The sequence below is a fragment of the Lissotriton helveticus genome, chromosome 1_1, assembly GCF_964261635.1.
Source record: "Lissotriton helveticus chromosome 1_1, aLisHel1.1, whole genome shotgun sequence".
In the NCBI taxonomy this organism is placed as follows: domain Eukaryota; kingdom Metazoa; phylum Chordata; class Amphibia; order Caudata; family Salamandridae; genus Lissotriton; species Lissotriton helveticus.
In genome coordinates, this window is record NC_136057.1 from 726,978,418 (window position 1) to 727,003,447 (window position 25,030).

Below are 25,030 nucleotides of genomic sequence, written 5' to 3' on the forward strand. Positions count from 1 at the left end.
GTTTGGAATGCTCGAGCTGACCCCTGGGGACTATAAGGAAGAACTAAATACGGAATACCTTTATCCATGGTATGTGGCATTAACCCACACACCCAACAATTAGTGGTATTCACCACCAACTGATGCTGATGTAGGAGTTGAACAAAAGGAATTATTCATAAATTCCGCACGTCTAACCTGTTCATGTTGGGGTAGGAGATGGAAAGAATGTGGAGAAATAGTGGGAACAAAATTTAGATAATGAGAAGGAGAGGTAGGTGAAATGGTATCCAATAGTAACTGACTCCCAAAGTACACTCCACCCACCAATAGCATAGAAACAGTTAGAAATCATATAAAAACCTGAAACAAAAAACATTTTGTGCGAAACACCTTATGCAATTTAGATCTTTGCGCCGACATTTCCTCTCTTTTCGACAGCATAGTAAATTCCATCCTCTAAAAACCGTCCGTGACGTTCTTGACGCACTTCGTTCTGAGTAGCGATTATCAATTCCCAGGAGTTCCCAGAAATCGACAAAAGAAATCGACCTAGTGTCAATAACCTGCTAAACAGAAGGAAGTACCCGCACGGCCCTACGGCCAACCCAGATGATAGGTTTTAAATGAATTGAGCATTCAATTTAATATAAGTCTCTTAGCTGCACGAAAAGGAAAGGGTACACACAATATAAAATGTCCACAATATTCAAGGCAAATGTAAGGGGGTAATGTAAAATCAAAAATAATAAAAGAAATTTATTTGTCCTTATTGCGTGGTCGAAGAAAATATTGACATCTCCCGGGTCGAGTCTGTTCTTCAAACAACGGTTCAGATGGCAAAGCAGTGTTCGATTGCTCAGGTAATAATCCAGGACTTGAACTCTCCACTAGTGATGACGTATGTAAAGTTTCGGTTGATTCAACAGGGATGTCTGATTGCACTAAATCGGTCTCTACAAGCTGAGCATCACTGAATGGTATAAAACCCGGGACCGTACTGGTCTCTGTCGAGGCGACTCCTTTCTTGATCCATGCATCTGCTGGCAAAGGAAACGGAACTTTCTTGGTGTGGGTGGCATGCACCCAATGCTTTCTGCCTTCCAGTCGAACCGCCGTCCTTGTTGCCAGTAACACCTGGTGGGGACCCACGAACCTTGGCTCAAGATTTCGTTTTCGTCCAAAATTTCGGGTAAGCACCCAGTCACCTGGTTGGAGCCGATGACCAGGTCCCTCAGTTTGTGCCGATAAAGCTTCAAAGACCTGTTGATGAATCAAACTCAATTTAGCAGTCAGATCATAAAGATAGTCAATCAACATTGGATATTCAATTCTGTTAAACTCCTTAGGCCTCGGAACTCCCCAAATATTCGCAGGACGGCCGAACACAATCTCATATGGGCTAAGCCCTACTCGAGAGTGCACGGTTGCCCTGGTCGATAAGAGAGCTCAAGGCAAAGCATCCGGCCACGATAAACCAGTCGTTCCCTGGATTTTGGCAAGTTTCAGTTTCAGGGTGCCATTATATCCTTCCACCAAACCTGCCGACTGAGGATGATTAGCGCTATGAAATTTTTGGACTATGCCTAGGCCACGACACACACTCTTCATCACACTTCCCACAAACTCACTTCCGTTATCTGACCATACAATCCGTGGCATTCCATACCTAGGGAAATATTCCTTGAGCAGGATTTTTGCTGTTGACAGGGCAGTATTATCCTTAAGAGGGTAGGCTTCAATCCATCTGGAGAACGCACAAACCACAACTAGAACATATTTCAGATTATTGCATCTCTCCATATGGATGAAATCCAATTGGATAACTTCAAAGGGACATGTAGGGGGAGCAAAGTGACCAGGTGGAGTGGGGGTGCCCTTACCAGGATTATACATCAAACATACCATACAGTTCTTAACCACTCTCTCCGCACACTTAGTAATCCCATCATTCTTCCATACAGGAGACAACAACTTGCATATGCCTTTCGCGCTAATATGTGCTGTGCCGTGGGCCATTGTAACAACAGCAAGCACATATGCATCTGGTAACATCCATCTCTGTTTTTCTGACAAGTCAACCCAACATCCATTCCCGTCTAACTTCCCCGTGCTTTCTTTCCACTTAGTCTTTTCCATCTCAGTGGCCTCGTTCTGTATTTCCTTCACACTTTCAATTGTGTCTTCACACATGCTAGTCTCCGCTGGCCATCTTACTGAACTCGTAACATACATTCGATTTGTCAGATCTCTGGCTGTCTCTTTAGCAGTCTCATCCGCAAACGCATTACCACGGCCCACATCATCTGTCACTTTCCGATGCGCACTACATTTAATTATGGCCACCTGCTTAGGCAATGTAAGTGCATCCAAAAGGTCATTCACAAGTTGTCCATGCTGAATCTTCGTGCCATGCGACGTCAAGAATCCTCTTTCTCTCCACAATCGACCAAAACTATGCGCTACGCCAAATCCATACTGACTATCGGTAAACACATTCACCCGCTTTCCTCTAGATAACACACACGCTCTTGTCAACGCAATCAATTCGGCCGCTTGAGCCGAATTCTGACTCAATCTCGCAGTTTCCACAACCGTACTCAACGTCACTACAGCATACGCAGTCGTTACATCACCATTCGGCAACTTAAAGCATGAACCATCAACGTACAAAGTACCATCGGGATCTACCAATGGAGTGTTTTTCAGGTCAATACGACCTTTCGTCTCTTCTTCAGTTCTTAAGTAGCAATCATGTGATGCTACATCACCTGATTCCATGCTGACCGGCAACAATGTTGCTGGGTTCAACACATTACAACGTTTTATTCGTATATGACTTGCCAAAAGTGTCAACTCATAACCCGACAATCTTGCGCTTGTCAGGTGTTGAGTTTTTGTTCGATTCAAGAGAGTGTCAACTGCATGCGGGACCATCACCGTGAGCATATTATCCATGACCAGACCTGCGGACTGTCGAATAGACACCGCAGCTGCCGCTGTTGCTCTTAAACAACTTGGCAATGCTCTAGCCACTGGGTCTAAAGTCGCGGAAAAATATGCACATGGACGTTGTTTGTCGCCAAATTGTTGCGTCAGGACACTCAACGCACAACCATCCCTCTCGTGAACGTATAATGTAAATGGCTTACTGTAATCAGGAGTGCCTAACACAGGAGCCGAACACAACGCATCACGTAATTCAGAAAAACCTTTCTGACACTCTTCAGTCCAAGGCAAAGGAGTCAGAACATCCTTGCACGTAAGAGCTAACAATGGTTTCGCCAATAATGAAAAATTCGGAATCCATTGTCAGCAGTATGATGTAATACCTAAAAAGGCACGTACATCTCTCTGAGTTTTTGGCACAGTCATTCGAGCAATTGCTGCAATTCGTTCTGGGGTCAACCTCCTCCCCTCTTTTGACAATAAGTGACCCAAATAGGTTACTTCTTGACAACAATATTGCAGCTTAGAAGGTGACACCTTGTGATGTAAGTCACATAGATGTTGCAACAACGATACCGTAGCGGTTCTACAAATATCCTCGGTATCGGCTGCCACCAACAGATCATCAACGTATTGAATCAAAGCCGCACCCGTCGGCAACACAAACGCATCAAGCTGACTTTTAAGGGCTTGACTGTAAATCGACGGACTCTCACAGTAGCCTTGAGGTGCGCGTTTAAACCTAAAACTTCGACCTCCTAATGAAAATCCGAATAGATCTCTGCTTTCCTCAGCGATCGGAATACTAAAGAAAGTATTCTTTAGATCGATCACCATGAACCAGGAGGCAGAAGCTGGAATCAGGGTCAACAAGGTCGTGATATCAGGCACCACAGGAAACTGCGGAATCACGATTTTATTCACCTCTCTCAAATCAATTACAAAACGATACACAGGAGGTTTAGATGGATCGGTTCGTTTCAAAATGGGTAACACAGGACTATTACACACATTTCCCCGAGTTTCTTCAATGACATCCTTTTTGATCAGATCATAAATGATCGCTAATAGCGCTCGCTCACCATCAAGAGAAATACGATACTGAGGTATACGTGGTAATCGAACATTCGTTTTCAACTGGACCACATAGGGTGGAATGTTTAACAGGCCCACATCATTGGGACCTGTTGCCCATAAAGACGCAGGAAGAGAACTCAATTCCGGTGGGAACTTATCGACTGATAAGTACATAGGAGATATTACTCTCTGACCCAATGTAAGCTCCACTCCCGCAGGAGAGCAGTACAAAGTCGCATATAACCGTTTCAACAAATCCAGACCCAAAAGATTCTCACCACACCAGTGGATAGAATCAATGGAGCCTCCAGCTCACGAGGACCAATCGCAAGGGACAAAGGGCTAGAGACAGGATTGCTAACAGGGGCGCCAGAGAATCCAATGGAAACATTCGTTAAGCCAGACAAAGGTGCGCCAGGGAGTTTGGAATGCATGATGGAACTTTTTGCTGCACCAGTGTCCAACAGAAAAGGCTCAACTACGCCAGATGTGGCAACCGCGACGTAAGGCCCTCTCTGATCAACCGGAACTGACACTACTCCCTCTTTTTGTCGATGGCTGTCCTAGTAACGGTCGTCTGTAACAATCTCAGGCTCAACATAATAATCGTCCACATGGTACTGTGCAGATTTATCGGACCCCGCATTTCGCTGGTCGAAACAATTATTTGCGTCCAATGAAACAGTAGAGCGCTCATGATTTTGAACGAAACCTCGACCTCTACCTCGAGAGGCCTGTTGAGGACCACCACGACCTCCCCGAGCCGAAACATTATTATAACGATCACGTAAAGCGGGACAATCAAATTTTATATGGCCCTCTCTCCTACAATATGCACACTGATTATACCCAAGCGTAGATCTAAAGTCAGAGGAGTCAGAGCGCGACTGCATCCTAGTGGACTGGGCTCGTGGTCGATACTGCTGTTGTAAATCATTTTGATTTGAACGTGGAGGATATGCCTGCTGCAACAAAACCTTTGTTTTGAGCTCCTTCGTTTTCTTGTCTGAACGATCACTTTCTTCCTTTTCCCTATTCTCATAATATTGAGCCGTCGCTAATATCTGTGCAGTGGTTGAAACAGCCCATGCACTTTCCGAATTTTTCAATTTATTGCATAGCTCTGGCAACAAATTTAACACAAACCTATCAACAAACAACCGTTGGCCTCCTTCGGTGCTCATGTCCTGACCACTATGATCGACAAATGCCTCCTCGAATCTAGTAAAGAAATCGGAGACACTCTCATCTTTCTTTTGCTTGCAAGCCGATAATTTATCCCAATTCACCCTCATCGCTGGCATGAGTGTTTTCATAAGTGTAATGATTTTCTGGGGTAGATCCGAAATTAACTGCTCAGGCTTAGCCCCACCAACTTGTAGTCCATCAGCCGCTATTAGTGCAGGCCAATCACCGCCTAACTCATTCACATGATTCGTTTGGCGAATTTTCGCCCAAATCGGTTGCGGTACGACATTACCAAACAGCATGTCGATGTCAGCGAGGTTCATAATAGTAGCATCTACCAATTGGGACAACTCCTTATAGTAACCCGCCGGATTCTTACGCGGATCAGGCAAAGATTGTTTCACCTGCAAAACTTCTGATCGCTTCCATGGGAGGTGTATCCAAACTCTTTGGAAGTATGGAAGAATCACAGGATTAGCATTAGCATCACCTGGCATCCTTACTGGCGGAACCTCTCTCATAGGATATTGACCAGAGTTCGTTTTCGTATTGTCGGTGTCATCATCAAATGACACCCGAGAAGGCACTGTGGATCTAAAGGCTAACAATCGCTCTAATGCTCGTCGTACATTTCCACCCACAATCATACCGTTCGAAAACTGACTCTGGAGTTCCGTCATCTCAGGCGGTACATTATCCAAGTCATCATTATACCATTCTTCTCCCAAGAAGTTACACATTTCTTCAAACACGAATCTCTGAGTGGGCTCATTAAACTGAGAGAATGTATCAAAAACCATGCGCGGAGGGTAGTTAGCAGGGTGTCTTATCCATCTACGCGCCATAGTTACCAACGTGGTACTCTCCCTTCCACCAGGGATTTGACTTCGTCTCTGAGGAGTTTCAGAGACATCGGATCGAAATAACGATCCAGAAAGTGGGGAGTAAAGGGTAGCAACAGTATTAGGGATACGATTACGAACAGAAGGAGAAAGAAGAACAGGAGCAACAACATTAGAAGTGAACGTAGGGACAGCAGAGGTAGCCAGGACAGTTGAGGTAACAGGAACGAGAGGCTGAGGAGGTACAGGCAAAGGGGCAGTTGAAGGGACAATTACAGGACCAACAACAGGCTGACCAGCAGCCTCTGGAACGACAGGAGGAACTACAGGAGGAACTACAGGGGCTGTAGCACCCTGTGCATAAGGAGGTGGCGATTTCATCAAATACGCTAACAGAGGATCCTCCTTCGAGTCCTCTTCTTTCTTATCAAGACTGGTTGATAAAACCGGGTAACATTTATCTACCTGCATGTGATGCAGTCTAGTAGAAACTTCTATCTCATTTTCTGTTTTATCTCGCTGGTACTGTTCTGCACCTTGCATCATCGTAATGATACCTTCTTTTTTATTTTTCTTAAGCTGTTTGATTTCTTTCTGCTTGGCCTCTTTACGCCATAACCGAAAGGAATCAAACATAGCAGGCCTAGCTTTCTTTTTAAACAATTTAGCTTCAAGATTATCTAAAATCGTAATTTCAAAACTTCCATGCGGTGGCCAACTAAGGTCACCATCGTTTTTCGTATAACGAACCCAATATTCATTATATATAATAGGGCCTACACCATGTCGACTATAGAGCTCATAAATTGGAGTTCCAACTGGAGGTATCGGACACGAGTCCTCCAACCGGGAATCAGTGTTATAACATTTAAAGAAACCAAAGAAACCACTACGGCTAGGCATCTTGCTCACTAACCAAGTATCAAACTTCAAGGGTTATCGAAGCGCTAAATCTTCGTGAAAGACAAAACCCTCGGTTTTTGGCAATTGCAACTGTCAAATAACAACTAAGAACCAACAACTAAGCACCACAAATGCAATGGAACCATGCAAAACGACTAAGCTTCAACAACAACCAAGGATACTGGGAGCGACCCACAAATACTTAACTGAGAGTACAATGGCGTCACCAGGAAGGCCCGTTTATCGTCTCGCCGTACAAAGGACTACGCCAGGCGCCAAAACAGGTCGACAGTCAGGGCATCGGTCCGTCGCAGCCGTCAGGAGGCGGGAATCTTCGCGGGAAAAATCTTCGGACCACTTATTTCGACAACAGGATCGATGAAGCGGGGTGCACCTTCCCTCGGAGATTTCACACGAAGTTCCTCACAATCGTCAGGCTTTGGACCGGTACCGCTGATGTCGCCCGACGTTGGGCGCCAACTGAAGGACTGGACTTTTTCTAAGGTCCAGCGGTGCCAGGGAACAACACCTGAAACCTTCGTGGGATACCTGTTCAGCGCACAAATGACAGAGACACGGGACACTTCCTTCGGCGTCAAAGATCAGCGTTTATTACTGCAGGGAGGCAAAAGTCACAAGAAGTACAACAGAGTGTAGGTTCTGAGAGTCTGCTTCGAATTGCAAATGTGGATCGCTCCTTTTATACACATTTTTGTCATTGCACAACATATGAACAAAAGGTTACAACTCAGTTCCCACAATAAACTTCAAAAGGGCTTCTTGAAACCCGGAACATAATTACAGTAACATTGCCGGTTCCCAACTGTAAAAGAACATCTTCTCACCGTCAGACACATTCCACTCTAGTTGTAAACGAACGAAAGAAAGAGACAAGAACAGCTGCAAGGAAGACAGACAACAGTAAAGAAAAGAGTGTGAGGGTAATATCGGAAGCATGATCACAGGATCAAAGGATTCGATCCTAGCATATGCACGGCTGAAGCAATAGACCGGCACGGCAAGATTACCCTCAAGCGAAGCCATCTGCCTTTGCAATGTCATTCCCCTGGTCATAAAAGACGCATGAAAGGAATATGCGTGTTCCGTAAGGCTTGGGAACTAAGGGTCATGATGCGGACAGTTGCCTGTTCGCTGACTATGTGAGGGCAAGAAACAAAATGGATGCCGTATCTAAAATGGAAACCGAGGGTTCAGATAAAGAAACGCGTAAGTAAGGCGAACCCTTCCAAGTAGTGTAACGAAAACGCGTACACTTACTAAACTCGTCATTTACGGTTCATAGATACCAAACTTGCCCATATTCGATCATGCCCAAAACATCATAACGATTCTCACGGAACCTCACTCTGCCACCTGTACCGGAAGGCAGATTCCAACGTTGGGGCTTTACAGAGATTGTACCACTCCACGGGAAATAGACACTTTACACCAATGCTGGAAGTCTATGGTATGAAAATCCCTCTGATTTTATCGTATGCCATGGAATATTCACAAATTAAAACATGGCAATCTATAAAAGTAAAGGAAGCGACCATACTACGAAAATTGATAAAAGTGGCTCAGTTGGTGCCAGTCCAAGCCCTACGTCTTGAGCTATCGTTAACGGGCATCTCAACCAGAGTAATTTCAAATATTATTAGGTGGGCGTACAGTTTATTACATGCAGCCCCAGACACCTTAAGACATTTGCTAAAATTGGAGACTTTCAGAGAGGAAGCGACTGGGTATACTTTTAATAGGAATATGGCGAAAGCCTTTGAGGTCTCTCAATGCACGGTCGCACTTTTACAGCAGTGGTCCCCGGCACACCTGAAATTGTTTTTAAAACATTTGGCCCCTAGAATCAGCTTTGAATCTGATAAAGAACACTGTAGTCGATTCAAGCACTATAAAAGATTTGCAGAACAAATAGAATTTACAACCTATGCTCCCTATTTGCGATTTCAATTAAAGCATGGAGTAAGGCTTTGTATTCTACTCTTACACTTGGGTATACTCCCATTAGCCACTTTTTTAGCTAATTGGGATGGTACTAATAATCCCAAAGGTTTATGCGAGTTATGCAAAGGTGGCCAACAAGATTTTCTACACGTTTTATTAATATGTCCTAATATGAACATAGTTGCGGCTCGTCAACGTTATATATAACCCCAATTCATTTAAAGTATAACGCAGTCTCTGCCCAAAACCTATCAAATTGTGTAATTCTCCCATTAATGAATTTGTCTGTTATAATCTGTTTAAGTTTTTAAAAAGCTTTTTGCAGCTGTTTTAAGTTATAAGCACAAAACCGAAGATTTCACCATATCTAATCCTATCGAATGCTGTATGAGTAGGTGGTAGAATATTGCTATTGTACCAACTTGTAGTGAGCCTAAAAAGCAAAAGTCTTTTATCTAATCATTTTTATGAGTATTTAAAATTATTTTAATTCTGTATTTGTTGATCTCAGTTGAGATGTGGATCAAATAAAATGTTTCCTGTTTTTTTTTTTTTTTACTGTTTCAACCCCCGAAGTGTGTAATTCAAAAAAGGGTTTGACTGTTTTTATTTTTCAAAACAAAACTGACTGAGTTACATTTTTTCCTCCCCGTTTTAAACATCATCACTTTTGTAAAAGTGGGCAAATTTCTCGTAATTTTGTATTTGCCTCCACCCATAGTTCATTTTATTTTCCTTTGTTATGTAGTTAGCGCCTTTTTTAACATCAGTTCACTCAGTTCTTCAGCCTCAAGAGCGAGTAGGTTTTTCGCAGAGATTCCACAATCCTGTTTAAAACATGTGGGTGTGCAGTGTGTACACCTCCGAGGATACAGTCGCTGGCGCCTCTTACAATGAGCTGACACACAGCAGCAGGCAGTGCATTGTTATCTCAAAGTCTGTTATGAAGTTTTGTGGTTATACTGAGTAAGCAACTACCTACATCATTAACATACGGCGGTGCTTTCTGTGGACGAGGAGGCTGAGGGTGGTGTGTTCCTTTCTTTGTGAACAGGATAGAGACAGCTCCCCACTTATTGTTTGAATGCCCTGCCTATGCAGTTCCTCGCCGCAGATGGCTGAAGCCACCCTGTAGAGAGCTTGGGACTAGATCCCATAAGGAGGCCTTACGAATTTTAAAAACGGACCCCCGTTCTCTGTTTGCATGTGGATTGGCGAAATTTCTAGGCTGGGCATGGCGCATTAGATCCACCAGGCTTTTGTATCTTGTTTAATATGTATTTTAGACTGTTTTTATGTAAATTATTTATGCCATTTGCAATATGAATTGTATGTTTATTACCTATGCACTGGCTTTTATTGTTTTTATGTACATGTACTGCTTTTTAAGATATGAACTATATCGAAATAAAGCCTAATCTAAAATTAACATATGAAATCTCTTTATTGATGTCATAACTACAGTTTCACAGTTGCCTTATTAACCTTCTTGCTTTCTCAAATGTACTTACAAGTGCACCATTTGCCTACTCTTATTACAAATTTTCTTACAGGGAGAACCCCCCCCATATATCTCTATTATGACAGACGGGGACGCTCGCTGCGTTCAATCGCAACATGCTGCTCATCCCGAACTTTTACGCCCTACCACTTTCAAATGTCACCAGCTGCCACTGGAAAGGAGGAAGGGAAATGGGAGTGTTAGAGCAATATAGAAGGATGTCATCAGCATAAAATGCCATCTTAATTTACTGTGCCCCAATGTGAAAGCTGGAAATGTGTGAGTCTTGTGGGAATTTGGTTACAAAGTGTTTGAGTAAAAAAAATAAACAACAGACAAATTTGGGGTACACCTCTAAGCAAAGGAAAAAAATCAAGGAGTATGACGTTAACAAAAACTGCAGCTTTAGGGGGTATATACAACAAGAAGATGAAAGCAATCAGTTTAGGTGGAAAATCAATCCATTTTAATGCATGAAACATAAAATCTCAACTGATACTGTCAAAAGCTTTTTTCGTATACAAAGCATTAGCAGCTGTAGGACGCTCAATTATAGACTTTTACTGAGGATGTTGAAAAAGACATGAGCATTGTTAGAAGCCAGTCGGACCTTAACAAAACCAGATTGTTCTGGAGCTATATGATCAGGCAAAATAGGATCAATGCACAACACCAACATTTTTGCAAAACTTTGGAGGTCAATATTAACTAACAAAAATGGTGCTGTAATTCTTACATTGCACAAGGTCTTTATTTTGTTTTGGAATTAAATAAATCATGGCATTCTGATAGGAGCCTTGAGAGGTGACATTAGTTATTAATTAATTAATTACACGACAGTAGAAGGTTGAGGAGTAGGAGTTTTACAAAATGACTATAAAATTCAATAGCAAAACCACAAGAGGCTTTCCCTCTTCATAGTATAGAGCCTGCATGGGTGATTTGTGATAATGAAACATTCGCACCCAGCAGGTCGAAATGAATATGCTCGGATTGAAGAGATGCGAGGGATGAAAGTATCTGGCCAAATCTGACTTTAAGGGATTTGTCGCTCGGGAGTGGAGATTTGCATAAAAGTTAACTACTTCATTTAAAATATCCTTGTCCTTAAAATGAGTGGCCCCTGTACTGTTTCTTAAAGATTCTATTCCGGTCCTGTTTCTTTTAATTTATAAATAATTTTCTGATTCTATTTTGACCCCATAGTACCGGGCACTACTCTTTAATAAAGAAGGAGAAGCAGAATTCATAATTAATCTGTTAAAAGTGAATTTGCCATCTACAAGGTTTAGCAAGGAAACCTAGTTTTTGAGTGATAGCAAGTATACTCCACTTTTTCGATATTGTCAATTAATAGATTTGTTTGGGCTTCCACAGATTACTTCTTTTGTGGTGTAGTGTAGCTCCTAATATCCCAATAGGCTCTGCGCATTGGAATAGTACCTACAGCAGTAAAGGCCTAGGCCAGACGTTAACTAGGTCTACTACTGTCGATACTAGACTTAATTTTTGGGTTTGCCAGCTAAGCTCAGAGTTCGCTAGAAACTTTCTCGAATGTTCAAGGAAGGAATTAACTCCCCTGATTAGACAAGAAGGGATTTCGTTTCTGACAACCATAGAACATGACAACTTTGCTCTCCCCTAATCAAGAGTCAATCTCGAGAGTCGTGTGAGCACAAGGCAATTATTTTACTCAGTCAGTACGTGCATTCTTAGTCTCATCAGAATGTAGAGAAAAGGAAGAGACGGGCGTGTTCAATAAAAGATGTTATTTATTGATCAGTCTCTTTTCTCATACATGAGAAATGGATCGATATTATTGCAATACTTATAGTTAAGTAAAGTGCATACATTAAAAGCAAGAGTATAAAATAATACTGTAAAAACATTGATATGGTTTCTGAGCCATATGATGTTTAAAATGATTAAAATATATTTACATACACATATACATTTGACTAAACGTACTCAACTGGTGTTTCTAAATACGCCTACCCCGTGTACCTGACCTAAGTCTAATGCGTGGGCGGGAATAGAAAGTTACAGTTTAAGTTAAGTTTGTTTTTGCCAAGTGAATAACTAAAGAATTCTCTGTGAGGGGTTATTCAGTTCTGTACCTGGAATTTAGGATGAATGAGGAATAGTATCTCTTTCTCTGCTCTCGATATTCCAGGCTGCCTGCGAGGGCTGCCCGAAAGCGCCGGTGCTGGGTCTCTCGGCTTGAGATAGCAGCGCGTCTCTCAGCGCGTCAGGAAGGCGGGGCTGCTGCCAGCGGGGTCTGCTTCTGCTCTCGGCTTCGGCAAGTATGGCTGCTCCGTCTTGTCACCACGCGTGTGTTTGCATAGGGCAAGATCGGCAATATTTATACCTTAAAGGTGCCGAGATTGACGTAAGGATGGACATAGATACGTCAATAAAGATGTCATACGACTTGCTCGTTAGCACATTCTTTACTAAAGTTCTCTGTGAAATCAAAACAATGGCCGCACGGATTATCCAGGTTGTCATAGGTTTGATTTGTTATGAGAACGTCGTATGCCTTATCAGGGGCTGGAGGAATGTCGCTTGTCTAATTAGATCTCAAGCGTTATGACCTAATCAGATAACACGTTCCTGTGCCGTAGTGTGACTGCGTCAGATAACGGTATCTGCATCATGGGGGCTTTTCTTGCCTCATGGGCTGACTGTTAGTTAACTTGATAGTTAGTTTAACCAGAATAGGGTCAGGAATAGGGGGACTGATTCAGAACCTATAGAAATACACGACACCCACTCCACGCTAACTATGGTCATATCTACTAATCTATGCATAGTATAACATAGTACAACATACTATAGAGTATAGTGTATACCTTACCACCCCAAAATACATAAATGCATTTCGAAATTTTCAAATATACTGAAAAATTGCAGTCATATATATTGTATGCACTTAAGCTATGGTTTAAATGCAAAAGTAAACACGCATTTGTATGCATTATTGCTTATTGGTATATGAGAAATACACATGAAATGGCTCTTAATATGGCTATACAGAAAGGAAGTTCGAGACCATTTCATCACATAATAAAATATTTGTGAACATCCCAGCGGGCAACTAAAGTTTTATAAAGTATCTAAAAATAGAAATCTTAGTTCTCTAGGAATAGTTTCTTACTTTAAGCAGAAGTTAAGTGTCCCGAAAAATTTGTGAAAAATAATTTGGGGCTGCTAAAAAATTGTTGTCCGTGAACTGGTGGGAAGAATTGTTCATGTGACTTTATTTTTAAAGTTGAAGGCCGAATTCAGGGAACGCCGTGTGCGAGCTTGCTCAAAAGTCTCTATTTCTGTTCTGGAGAGAACATCATATCATTCAGGCTTTCGAAAAAACTGTCAACAGCTTCATGGGAAAGTTCCACTAAGTCGGAAATAGGGGTAACCATGCATTCATGCGCATGATTGTCTGCATTGACATTCTGATTCGCATTGCTGACAGAAGGTCGTACCTGTTCGATGCTGCTTTCATCTTGAACTTCACTACTCTTCAATCGCAGTGGTGAAGATTCCAGGAATGCCGTCATCAGGATTGGCAGCCTTTGAGGGCAGCACAAAGCGTGAACCTTGGTAGGAACCAACAGTGTATCTGCATCCACTGGCGCATCCGATTGTAGCGTCAGACAGGTGTCTAACACGCATTCTTCTCCGCATAGCAGACACCTTAGTACAGGTAAAACACACCTTTGCCACATTGGTCGAAATGATAGAAACCAAGTCATGTTCAGGTCTCTAAGCCGGGAGAGTCCCAGGATTTTTGATATCCGGTCCCGGTATCCAATGGCTAGGATCGTATCTTCCATTGTCGCGAGAGTTTGATCTGTGACATGGGTTGCCATAACGAAAAATAAGGACTAGGAATAGGATTCCTGCAATTAGTCCCAGGATCAGGGGAAGTCCGCCAAAAATCGAATGGACGAAATCTGGAAAAATACCCAGTATGGCTTTGAATGGTGTTAATGCCATCGAAAATACTGTCTTAAATACCCCTGAGATCCCATTGGTATCAGAAATATTTAAGATTTCGCTCAGGATTTCCGCGAAATGTACGGGGGAATTAGTTGATAATAATGTATGTATCTCTGCAGTCGTCCTTGCGACTTGTAGATCATACGTTTCTTTTGATGACGTGAGCCTTGTAGGCGTCTGAAGAAGCACTCTTTTCATTCTGCTTAAAGTATCTATTCGAATAGAAGTAATTTTCAAACTGGGCCATGCCCTTGCCTCCCTGTCTGGAAAGGAGCTGGAGAATAAAGAACGTCCACAGCACTTGACCTTCGCCGTCGTAGTGACTAGATAAGGAGTCCCGGGCATAAGACTACAACATCTGCGGTCTACAATAAGAATGTAACTCCCATTATAGAGTCTTTGAAAGAATGGTTCTATTTCAGTTGCAGGTGCGCCTTGCTGGTGACATGAAAGGTTGTATGAATTCCCTTCACAGGCTCCATGCAAACTAATTCCGTTACACAGAAGCGTGCCGCTTAGTGACATAGCACAATTGTTGCCACTAAGAAACACTTTCTGTCCTTTATTACTGACACATGCATGTGAATAGGGCAGGTTCCAAGTTGTTTTAAGGTACCCCTTTCCCAATTTCTCGTACATGCCAGCCTGTATATATTTTTGGCAGTATTGAAACCTGAAGGTTGAGATTGGAATATTTATGATTCCGTGGATTATCCATTCACTGACAGGTCGTTCTGACATTGTCATTGGTAATCTTTCTAGTTTTTCAATGCTCAAGATTGTATAATCAGCACCCTTTTGCGCCATACCGATTTGTCTATCAGTAAGGTTAAAGATTTGGAATAGTGACGTTGTGTTGATTAAACGCCAAGGCACATAGCCTGAACGCAGATTTTGTAACGTCCAGCCAAGCTGTACAATGGAACGCAATTGTGACTGACCATGTTGTAATAACAGTAAGTCTTGCGATAATATATCGATTGCTGAAGACACAATGCTGTCCAATGAAAAAATTCTGGAGGACAGAGTCATTAACCCATTGTCCACTACAGATAGTGATTTTTCCAAATTAATACGGTCAATTTCCCGTATTCTCTCTGCTGTTTCAATCTGAGTAACCTTCCAGGCCTCATTGTATGCTGTATATACAGAGGCTGCTATGAAACGCTTTTGACGCTGTTTGCGTGGTCCCAGTATGAAATCACGCAAGTCAGCACCATCAGTAAGTAAAGTTAGGTGTTGCTTAATTTCAGGCAGTGTGGAAGTCTGTAGCCATTGAAGGCATAATTTGCCCACACTGTAGGTTGTTATTATCCCTGGGTGATGTCTTTGGGGATATCTAGGGTCTGGCCTGGTCATTTTGAAACCCTGTGTTTTATTCAGGAATCTATCTTGACAGTAATTTGTATCTGTGGGCCAGATCAACCATTGTTTCCAATCAGGATGTGTTCTGTTTTGGTTTATTATATGGTTTACGTCTATCTCTTCATCTGTATCAGAGCTATTGCTAAACATTGTTGGCTTTGGAATAGACGGTTTAATTAAATCTTTGATTTTGGCTAAGCCAAGACAGGTGGTTTGTTGAACAGTGTCATTTAAAAATATCATTTGTTCTGGGATCATGCAGGCTCTAAACAAAGCTTCTATACCCTGTACTTGCCATTCTTTTGTACCCCAAACACTTTTCAAATCAACATTTTTGTCCCAATAATCAAATCCAAAAGTATTCATTTTTTCAAAGAACGAATCTGAATATATCAATTTTGTGTTGGTTATCATGGTTTTCATCCCTGTCTTGTTTGACAATTTAAAATAAAATGTTTCAGCATTACTTATGTTAAAACCTGAAAAATATGAATATTTGTCATATACGGTTCTAGAGCTTCCTTTTGGAGGTGTAGCACAATGTTCCCATTGATTATAACTTAAAACATTTCTAGGTTGTGCAGATTTATGTAAAAAATGGTTACCATAATGGTTATAGCAATACATACTATCATAATTTGTAGAACCTTGCAAATAATCATGTTTTGTAAATTTAGCAGACATTACTAAGTCAGACATCATGTTGTTAATACTTTCGAAGTCCCAATCATCAGCAAATGAGTTTGGTTTTGCAAAGTCACTCAAGGAGATCTTGATTTGGTGTGGATATTTCAGGATCTCGACCGGACCATAAATTTCATAGTCAGTGTTGTCCCAGGCTACCCCACCAGGTATAGGATTGGCTGTGAAGTTGGCTGAAGAAAGTTCTCTTTTCTCGACGTGTGAAGATGTGTGTGGTTTGAGGACCAAGTTGATGTTCTGACTTGCTGTGTCCATTTTAGCATATTTTCCCTCAATGAAGCGTCCCAAAGTAAATACCATGATGAGCCAAAGTATGAGGATAGATGCGCCAAAACCCACCCAAAATTCAATCCATGGAGAAACCAGATATGTTTCTTTCAGTTGTTTCAAAAGTTCCTTCGCTTTGTCTTTAAAGGATTTTGATGATGGCTGTGTCTTTGATTCACTGAAGCCGTCAGAGGAATCATCGAAGTTGATGAAGTAACCGGATGCAGTTCTGTCAATTGTTCCAATTGGTTCAGGATTTCTGTTTTTTGCATTTTCACTTGGTACTTCAGTATAGATTGGTGTGTCTCTGCTAAATGTCTTTATTTGGGTTTTAAGAGGTCTGAGTTCTATTGCATTGTTGCATAGTCCTTCTTGTTCTTCTTTAGGCGTTTCGAATGTGATGAGCCTTTTTGTTAGGACCTCTGTGCTGGTAGCAAACCTTGGTGTTCTGCTACTAATTGGGAGTCCACTTGGCCTACTGTTTGTTATCGGCCACATGTTGTGGTTTTACCAGGTCGATGGATACAACTCGGTTCTCCTTTTTACCAGCAAGTGGCGGTAGTACAACTGATCTTGTCCCGTTGACAGACAAGACAGGAACTGCTTTTCTGTAGGAAGGCCCAAATTCCTTCTTTACCGCGATCTTTTCCCTGACTAGATCTCCGACTTTTGGAATCCAGACAGGTCTTGCTGGGACAGGTGGTGATTCTTCAGTGGTCGTTGGCTGTTGTTTCAACTGTATGTTGCTCAGGTCTTTTCTTGTTTTGTTTAAGTCCTGCAAAATAGCCAAACGGTCTTTGACATCAAAGGTTTTTTCTATTACCACTGAAGTCTGACTATCAAGGTCAGAGATCAACATCCTAGTTCCGAATAATAATTCGTACGGACTGAATCCCTTCAGAGAATTTCTTGGCAAGTTATTTAGACTACGTTGGACACTTATTAGATGTTTGACCCACCCAGTTCCCGAACCTAATATCCTTTCTATTATAGATTGCTTTCTGCCTTGGTTTTTTCTTTACACCATCCCGTACCCTCAGGAAGGAAGTGAGAAGATTCCCGCTGGGCTGTGCTCATTTGGCCATGTTTCCCCCCAGGCTGGTTTGCCTGAGTGAAAACAATGGTCAAACGTAACATGCTCTTAGCGTATATGCCAATTAGACTCGCAAATCTTGTATAATAGTCCGGACGTCAGCCGAGTGCTGGTGATCTACATTATAAGTGGAAACTAGCCTGTATATGTTAATCGCAAGCCATTCTTTTTGCTGGTAATATTATCTGCCTTGATACGACGAGGTATTAAACTGCTTCTCTCCCCACTGCGATCTCTGTTGCAGTTTGGGCAGTTTTTTACAAACATGGTGTAGTGCAGGCTCATGCCTGGCCACCAGTACCGTGATTGTAATTCTTCCAGAGAATCTTTTAATTTAAGGTGTCTGAGACCCTCGCCCATGTGTGCGTCTGCGATTAACAAGTTTCTCCTGTCCATGTTTGGAATTACTCTATCCCCCACTCCAGGGATTCGAGCAAAAGGGACGGAGTTTGCATCGATTATGTATGTATAATTGAGTGGATAGTTGATCGGTAACGCTGAGCAGTCGCCTTTTGATGACGTTTTCACCGCCAGCATTGTTTCACCGTCAATGTATTTTAATGTACGCTTTTTTCGATCTACGGGAGCCGGTTTAGTGGCTGCCGCTGCGGCTGCTTCAGCCAATGAATTCCCCACAACGTGAACGCCATCACGCTGATGACTCAGTGAGTGTGTCACGTGAGTCTTTGGTAGTTCTTTTTTCAAAAGAGCTCCTTGTTCCCAGAGCAGTTTCTGCTTTATTGGTGCATCTGTGTCATCTTTGTAACCGTTCTGAATCCATGTCTGCAAATCCTTGTTATATGCTTTGACGCAGTAATATGAATCTGACACTATAAGTGTCGGGAATTCACGATCCGCATTATCTAGCGCCATTTTCAAAGCTATTATTTCAGTTTGTTGTTCTGAATTAGTTTCTACTGAGTGTGATTTTGTTAATAGAGGTCTTAGTTTACCTCCGCGCCACACTTCTTTTGTAATCTCACATGTGGGATTGTATGCATGTTCTCCCCAAACGGAGGGTTGAGCATGTCCGTCTGTATAGATTACACAGGCGTAATGTCGTAGAGGCAGAATGTCGATTGGCAGAGGATACGTCTTTTCATATTTTAGATTTTTTTTTTTTACATTGTCAACCATGCTATGCTTGATAATTCATATCCTACGTACAAGACTGTCAGATGGGCAATTCTGGACTTTTTAAAGTTGAATTTGTAACCCTCTGCAGCGAACCCAAGTATTATGGTGTTCACCCTTTTCAAGTGAGTCTCCAAGTCATCATCTGTTAAGTAAATGTCATCGACATAAGATAATGCTTCATCATCATATAGTTGTAGTAATTCTGTTACTCTCGCTGAGAATACCCCCGGGCTGTTCTTGTACCCCTGGGCTAACCGACAGAATTGCTTTTGAGTGCCATTTACTGAGAATGCAGTTAAATATCTGCTCTCTGGTGCTATGTTTTGACAAAAGAATCCATTGGAGATGTCCAAGGTTGTTTTGTATTTTTTGCGCACTATGTTATTCATTAGTGCAGCACTGTGTGAGTTTTGCACTGCAAAGGTTTTGCAACATGTGTTAAGGTGTCGGTAATCCAAAACTAGACGATATGAATTGTCTGGTTTGGAGACCGGAAACAAAGGATTGTTCATTTGTGAGGTGCAAGTTTCAATCACCCCCTGGTATTCTAGCTGATCTAGTATTTCATTTACCTGTTTTTTAGCTTCTTGCTTAATTGGGTACTGCCTTTGTGCAGTAGGTTGTGATTTTAACTGGATTTTGTGAGGAGGGGAGTCCTCATCCCATCCTACATGATTTTTATATAAAGCAGGTGCTAAGGCCACTGCCCACTTTCTAGCAAGTGTGTATTTTTTATGAATCGGGATTTGATTCGAGAAGGCAGGCATAATTACTTCTTCGCCATGAGGGCACTCCCTGACAAACTCTGGTGGCCAGTCTTTTTCAGCTAGAAGGATGTCATAGCCTTTGGAGAGGTTATCCCAAAATAGTCCCCTAATTTTCCTAGTCTTATCTCCCTCTATACGTAATGTTATCTCGTATATCTTGTGGGGCTTGCTAACTCTGGTGTCTGCAGTTTCCACTTGAAGGTATTCATTCGTGTCCACTGTCTCCAGATGATTCATAAGGACTTTGCGAGCTATGCTCACCTCTGCTGCGCTGTCTAGCATTGTCTGAGCCCATTCTCCGTTTTTCAGTTGTGTCCTCAGTATTCTCGCCATTTTTAACTACCTTGATACTGGCTACCTTCTTTTTTGGAAATTGTAATTTCTTTTTTAGCTGAGCAGGTTCCTTGTCTTTGGACTTGGCGTGCTCTTCTGATCGTCCTCTTCTTTCCGATTTCTGCGAGGAATTCTGAAAAGATTGAGAGGGACGTGTATCAATGTCTTGATATCTATCAGGTTTTTTAATATTATCCCTATTTCTAAGGTTATATCTATTCCCCGAGGGGTCACTCTGCGGTGACCTCTGTCTTTGGTTTGGAGATTTCTCTCTTCGCCTAGGAGACCTTCCTCGGGACTGGAATTTCTTTTCTTTAGGATTGGATTGTTTGTTTCCATCCCAGTTCTTTTTTGGTGAATTATTATTATTAAAAAATATTTTTTCTGGACTTGTAGTCAGTTGCGGTTTTACTGGTATTCCACCTAGACTATCTCTGCCTAGTTCTTCATAGGATTTTTCTATGATTCTTGCAATTTCAGCTGGTTGGTCTGCTATATCTGTCTCTTTTAACCTCTGGCGGATCGCCACATTTGCTGCTTCACCTTTTATGTTGGCTAGTAATATAGCCGAGACCTGCTTGAAGTCTTTCAGTAATTTCATACCAAGAGTTAAAGCAGGTTCTGGACCGTATTCATCTTGAATTTGTTTTAGCACATCTGGTATTCCCGAAATGGATGGAACACCGTGCGTTTTTGTGTAGATGGAAGCAAAGACTGTACCCCAAGTGTCACAGTCCTCAATGTGTGGTGTGATTCCCATTGGGAGACATATAGTCAGAATCCTGTGTTTTTCTAATGGGGTGGTGTCAGGAAACACCGCCTCTATTTGGGTAATTTTTCTGTGCCAACCAGAATGGTATCTGTTCCCGTTTAGCTGGAACTTTACCTAGGCAGGATTGGATGTTCTGTGGTGTAATTTTGTTTGTGTTCCCCTGGTGAGGGGTCAGCTGTGGAAGTTTAATCGCTGGCTGAATTGTTGAAGTCCGCATTACATACTGAACTAATTGTCTATGAATTTTTAGTAGTTGTTTTAGCTGTATTAACAGCTCTGCTGCAGGGATTCTTTCGATGTCTGGATGTGGTGTGTATCCGGCTAAGACCGGCCACGTTGCTCCTGGTCTACCTAAAGGACCGAGCCTGGTGATGTGATTATTATGTTTTAGGGCGCCATCAAAAAAGAGCAAATGCTCTTGGAATTTGAGTGGTACTTCCACCTCCTCGAAAGGAGTGTATGTTTCAGGAGGTTCCTCTACTTTGTAATAGTGGAAGTACTTTGTTACAGCATTTGCTGCTGGAAAATGTATCCATGAATAGTATACCTCTGTCTGCCGATATTCGTGTGCCTCGATTACGAATATGACTGTGCCACCTCTAGGTGTCAGTCCATTTTCTATAAGTTTTAAGGTTATAGATCTCCTTTTAATGACCGGAATGAGTATTATATCCGCGTCTGCTGCTTGCATGGTAGCATCAGCATCTGCGAGTTCAGTTGCTAATCTAACTGCCTCTCTTTCTTCTTCATTTTCTGACATTTTACTGTCCTGAAAGTTATTTTGTTTGTTTGCAGATCAGGTTTCTTTATGGAAACAGAGATTAGATGCACAATATTTTGGAACTGTTTATCCTTCAACGTTGACTTGACCAAGAACCATACATAGGAGTTCCCTCCTGCGAGGTTATTGGAGGATATAACCTTTCACCCACTCCAGACGTCTTTGGAGTATTCGGGAAAAGGGGTCTGAGTGAGAAAGCACGACTGAGTTACTCTAAATGTCTTACGTTAGTTTTATCGCCCTTTCCAAACGCGTTGGGCGCCATGTAGTGTAGCTCCTATTTTCCCAATAGGCTCTGCGCATTGGAATAGTACCTACAGCAGTAAAGGCCTAGGCCAGACGTTAACTAGGTCTACTACTGTCGATACTAGACTTAATTTTTGGGTTTGCCAGCTAAGCTCAGAGTTCGCTAGAAACTTTCTCGAATGTTCAAGGAAGGAATTAACTCCCCTGATTAGACAAGAAGGGATTTAGTTTCTGACAACCATAGAACATGACAACTTTGCTCTCCCCTAATCAAGAGTCAATCTCGAGAGTCGTGTGAGCACAAGGCAATTATTTTACTCAGTCAGTACGTGCATTCTTAGTCTCATCAGAATGTAGAGAAAAGGAAGAGACGGGCGTGTTCAATAAAAGATGTTATTTATTGATCAGTCTCTTTTCTCATACATGAGAAATGGATCGATATTATTGCAATACTTATAGTTAAGTAAAGTGCATACATTAAAAGCAAGAGTATAAAATAATACTGTAAAAACATTGATATGGTTTCTGAGCCATATGATGTTTAAAATGATTAAAATATATTTACATACACATATACATTTGACTAAACGTACTCAACTGGTGTTTCTAAATACGCCTACCCCGTGTACCTGACCTAAGTCTAATGCGTGGGCGGGAATAGAAAGTTACAGTTTAAGTTAAGTTTGTTTTTGCCAAGTGAATAACTAAAGAATTCTCTGTGAGGGGTTATTCAGTTCTGTACCTGGAATTTAGGATGGATGAGGAATAGTATCTCTTTCTCTGCTCTCGATATTCCAGGCTGCCTGCGAGGGCTGCCCGAAAGCGCCGGTGCTGGGTCTCTCGGCTTGAGATAGCAGCGCGTCTCTCAGCGCGTCAGGAAGGCGGGGCTGCTGCCAGCGGGGTCTGCTTCTGCTCTCGGCTTCGGCAAGTATGGCTGCTCCGTCTTATCACCACGCGTGTGTTTGCATAGGGCAAGATCGGCAATATTTATACCTTAAAGGTGCCGAGATTGACGTAAGGATGGACATAGATACGTCAATAAAGATGTCATACGACTTGCTCGTTAGCACATTCTTTACTAAAGTTCAGTTCACTGTGAAATCAAAACAATGGCCGCACGGATTATCCAGGTTGTCATAGGTTTGATTTGTTATGAGAACGTCGTATGCCTTATCAGGGGCTGGAGGAATGTCGCTTGTCTAATTAGATCTCAAGCGTTATGACCTAATCAGATAACACGTTCCTGTGCCGTAGTGTGACTGCGTCAGATAACGGTATCTGCATCATGGGGGCTTTTCTTGCCTCATGGGCTGACTGTTAGTTAACTTGATAGTTAGTTTAACCAGAATAGGGTCAGGAATAGGGGGACTGATTCAGAACCTATAGAAATACACGACAGTGGAACAAAATGTATTATAAAGCCATGTGCTGCTGACATAAAGAAATCCCAATTGATTGCAAATGAGGAATCGGGTGTAGTGTTAAAAGCAAGCAAACAATTCATAGGTAAAGGTTTCAAATTAGGATGTAAATTCAGGGGCATATTTACAAGCCCCTATTGCCACAGAAACATCAACGTTTTATGATGTTCCTTTGGCGATAGGGGCTTTGCTATATTTACAAAGCAGCGTTAAGCCACTTACTGTGGCTTAATGCTGCCTTGTAAGTAACGCTCTCTTTCAAGCTATGCACAGTGTGAAAGGGGAGGGCAATCGGTACTGCTGTGAGTGTTCCACCGCAACACCTATTGATTCTGAGGCAGCCAACTATTTTCAAGGGAGGCATAAATAGGAGGCAGCACCAGAATTCAGACCAGGGAAAACCTGGTCTTACCCTGGCGCAATGAGGAGAAATGTTTAATTTCTCCTCGTTTTTGCTGCTTTCATGTGTGCTGTATTGTGCAGCACACATGAAAACAGCAAAAGGCCAATGAGTGTTTATGTACAGGAAGGTCCCTCTTCCTGCACATAAACAATCACTTTTAAAAAATGCTGTTTTGCAACTTCCGTGGGTGCTGCATTGAGCAAAATGGCATTTAAAGATTATTTATGTGACTTTCCTGCACATAAACAATCTTCCCCTGCACACAGACACCCTTGCACTATGATGCACTCTGAAGACAAATGACAAACAGGTAATAAGGACCCAGGGGAATTTTAAAGACCAAGCTCCAATATGTTCCCTATAGACTTATAACAACATGTATATTGGAGGGTCTACAACACAGCCTACGCACGGTGTACCCCAGAGGAATCCCCTAAGACAACCTCAAACTAAGTGTATCTAACAGGGGTCATCCCTACAGTGGTCATGGAAGGATGCCCATCAGTCACCACACGGAACCGCCCTTCATCATCTGGGATTCCATCAAGACCACCTCTGAGATAGCCACTCAACTATCACGGTCGGGGGTCCAGATGTTGAAAAGGAGCTCCACCGCCGGTCAGTAAGGTCTACCTGTTATCTTGCTACTCATATTCTGAAGATTTTAATGTCAAAAAAGGAGGGACTGATGTTGCAGTGCTCAAAGAAGTGTGAGAAAACTAGAAAAGTAAATTTGGAAAAAATAAGTGATAATAAAATAGGATGGAGGGGTTACTTATAACTTTATTCTGGTGTTCCCCGACCTCCTAATGTTAAAAAGTAGTCAGTGACAGTCACAAATTTATAGACTGTCTAAATGTTCTATCTGGTCGACATGTTTCAGCAATTTAGCGACAGGTTCGTCATTGCTTTCTTCAGGACCATTCAACTGATAGCTACTGCAAATAGTGATGTGAGAAAACAAATATGTGCTCAAATCAAAAATAGATACAGAGATCACCTGATATCACTAGGTGTTTATCTCCCTCTTTTCAAGTTCTGCTGAAAAAAAGGGAAAGAGAAGATATGAAGATCGAACCCAGGATGTATCCTGAGATAAACCGGCGTGTAACATTATAATCATAATTATGATTAGTAACCAGTATCATTAATGTATACAAATATCACAACACATTCAGTGCTCTAGTGTTCTCATCGGGCCTGTACTCATAAATACCAATGGAAAAAGATATCACCCATCTTACCATGCTTGTAAGAGGTATGGACCTCACCCCACCTGGCCACGGCTCAGGGAAAGGGGAAGCACCGCTCTATGACAGAGAGAAATAAACATATACCAC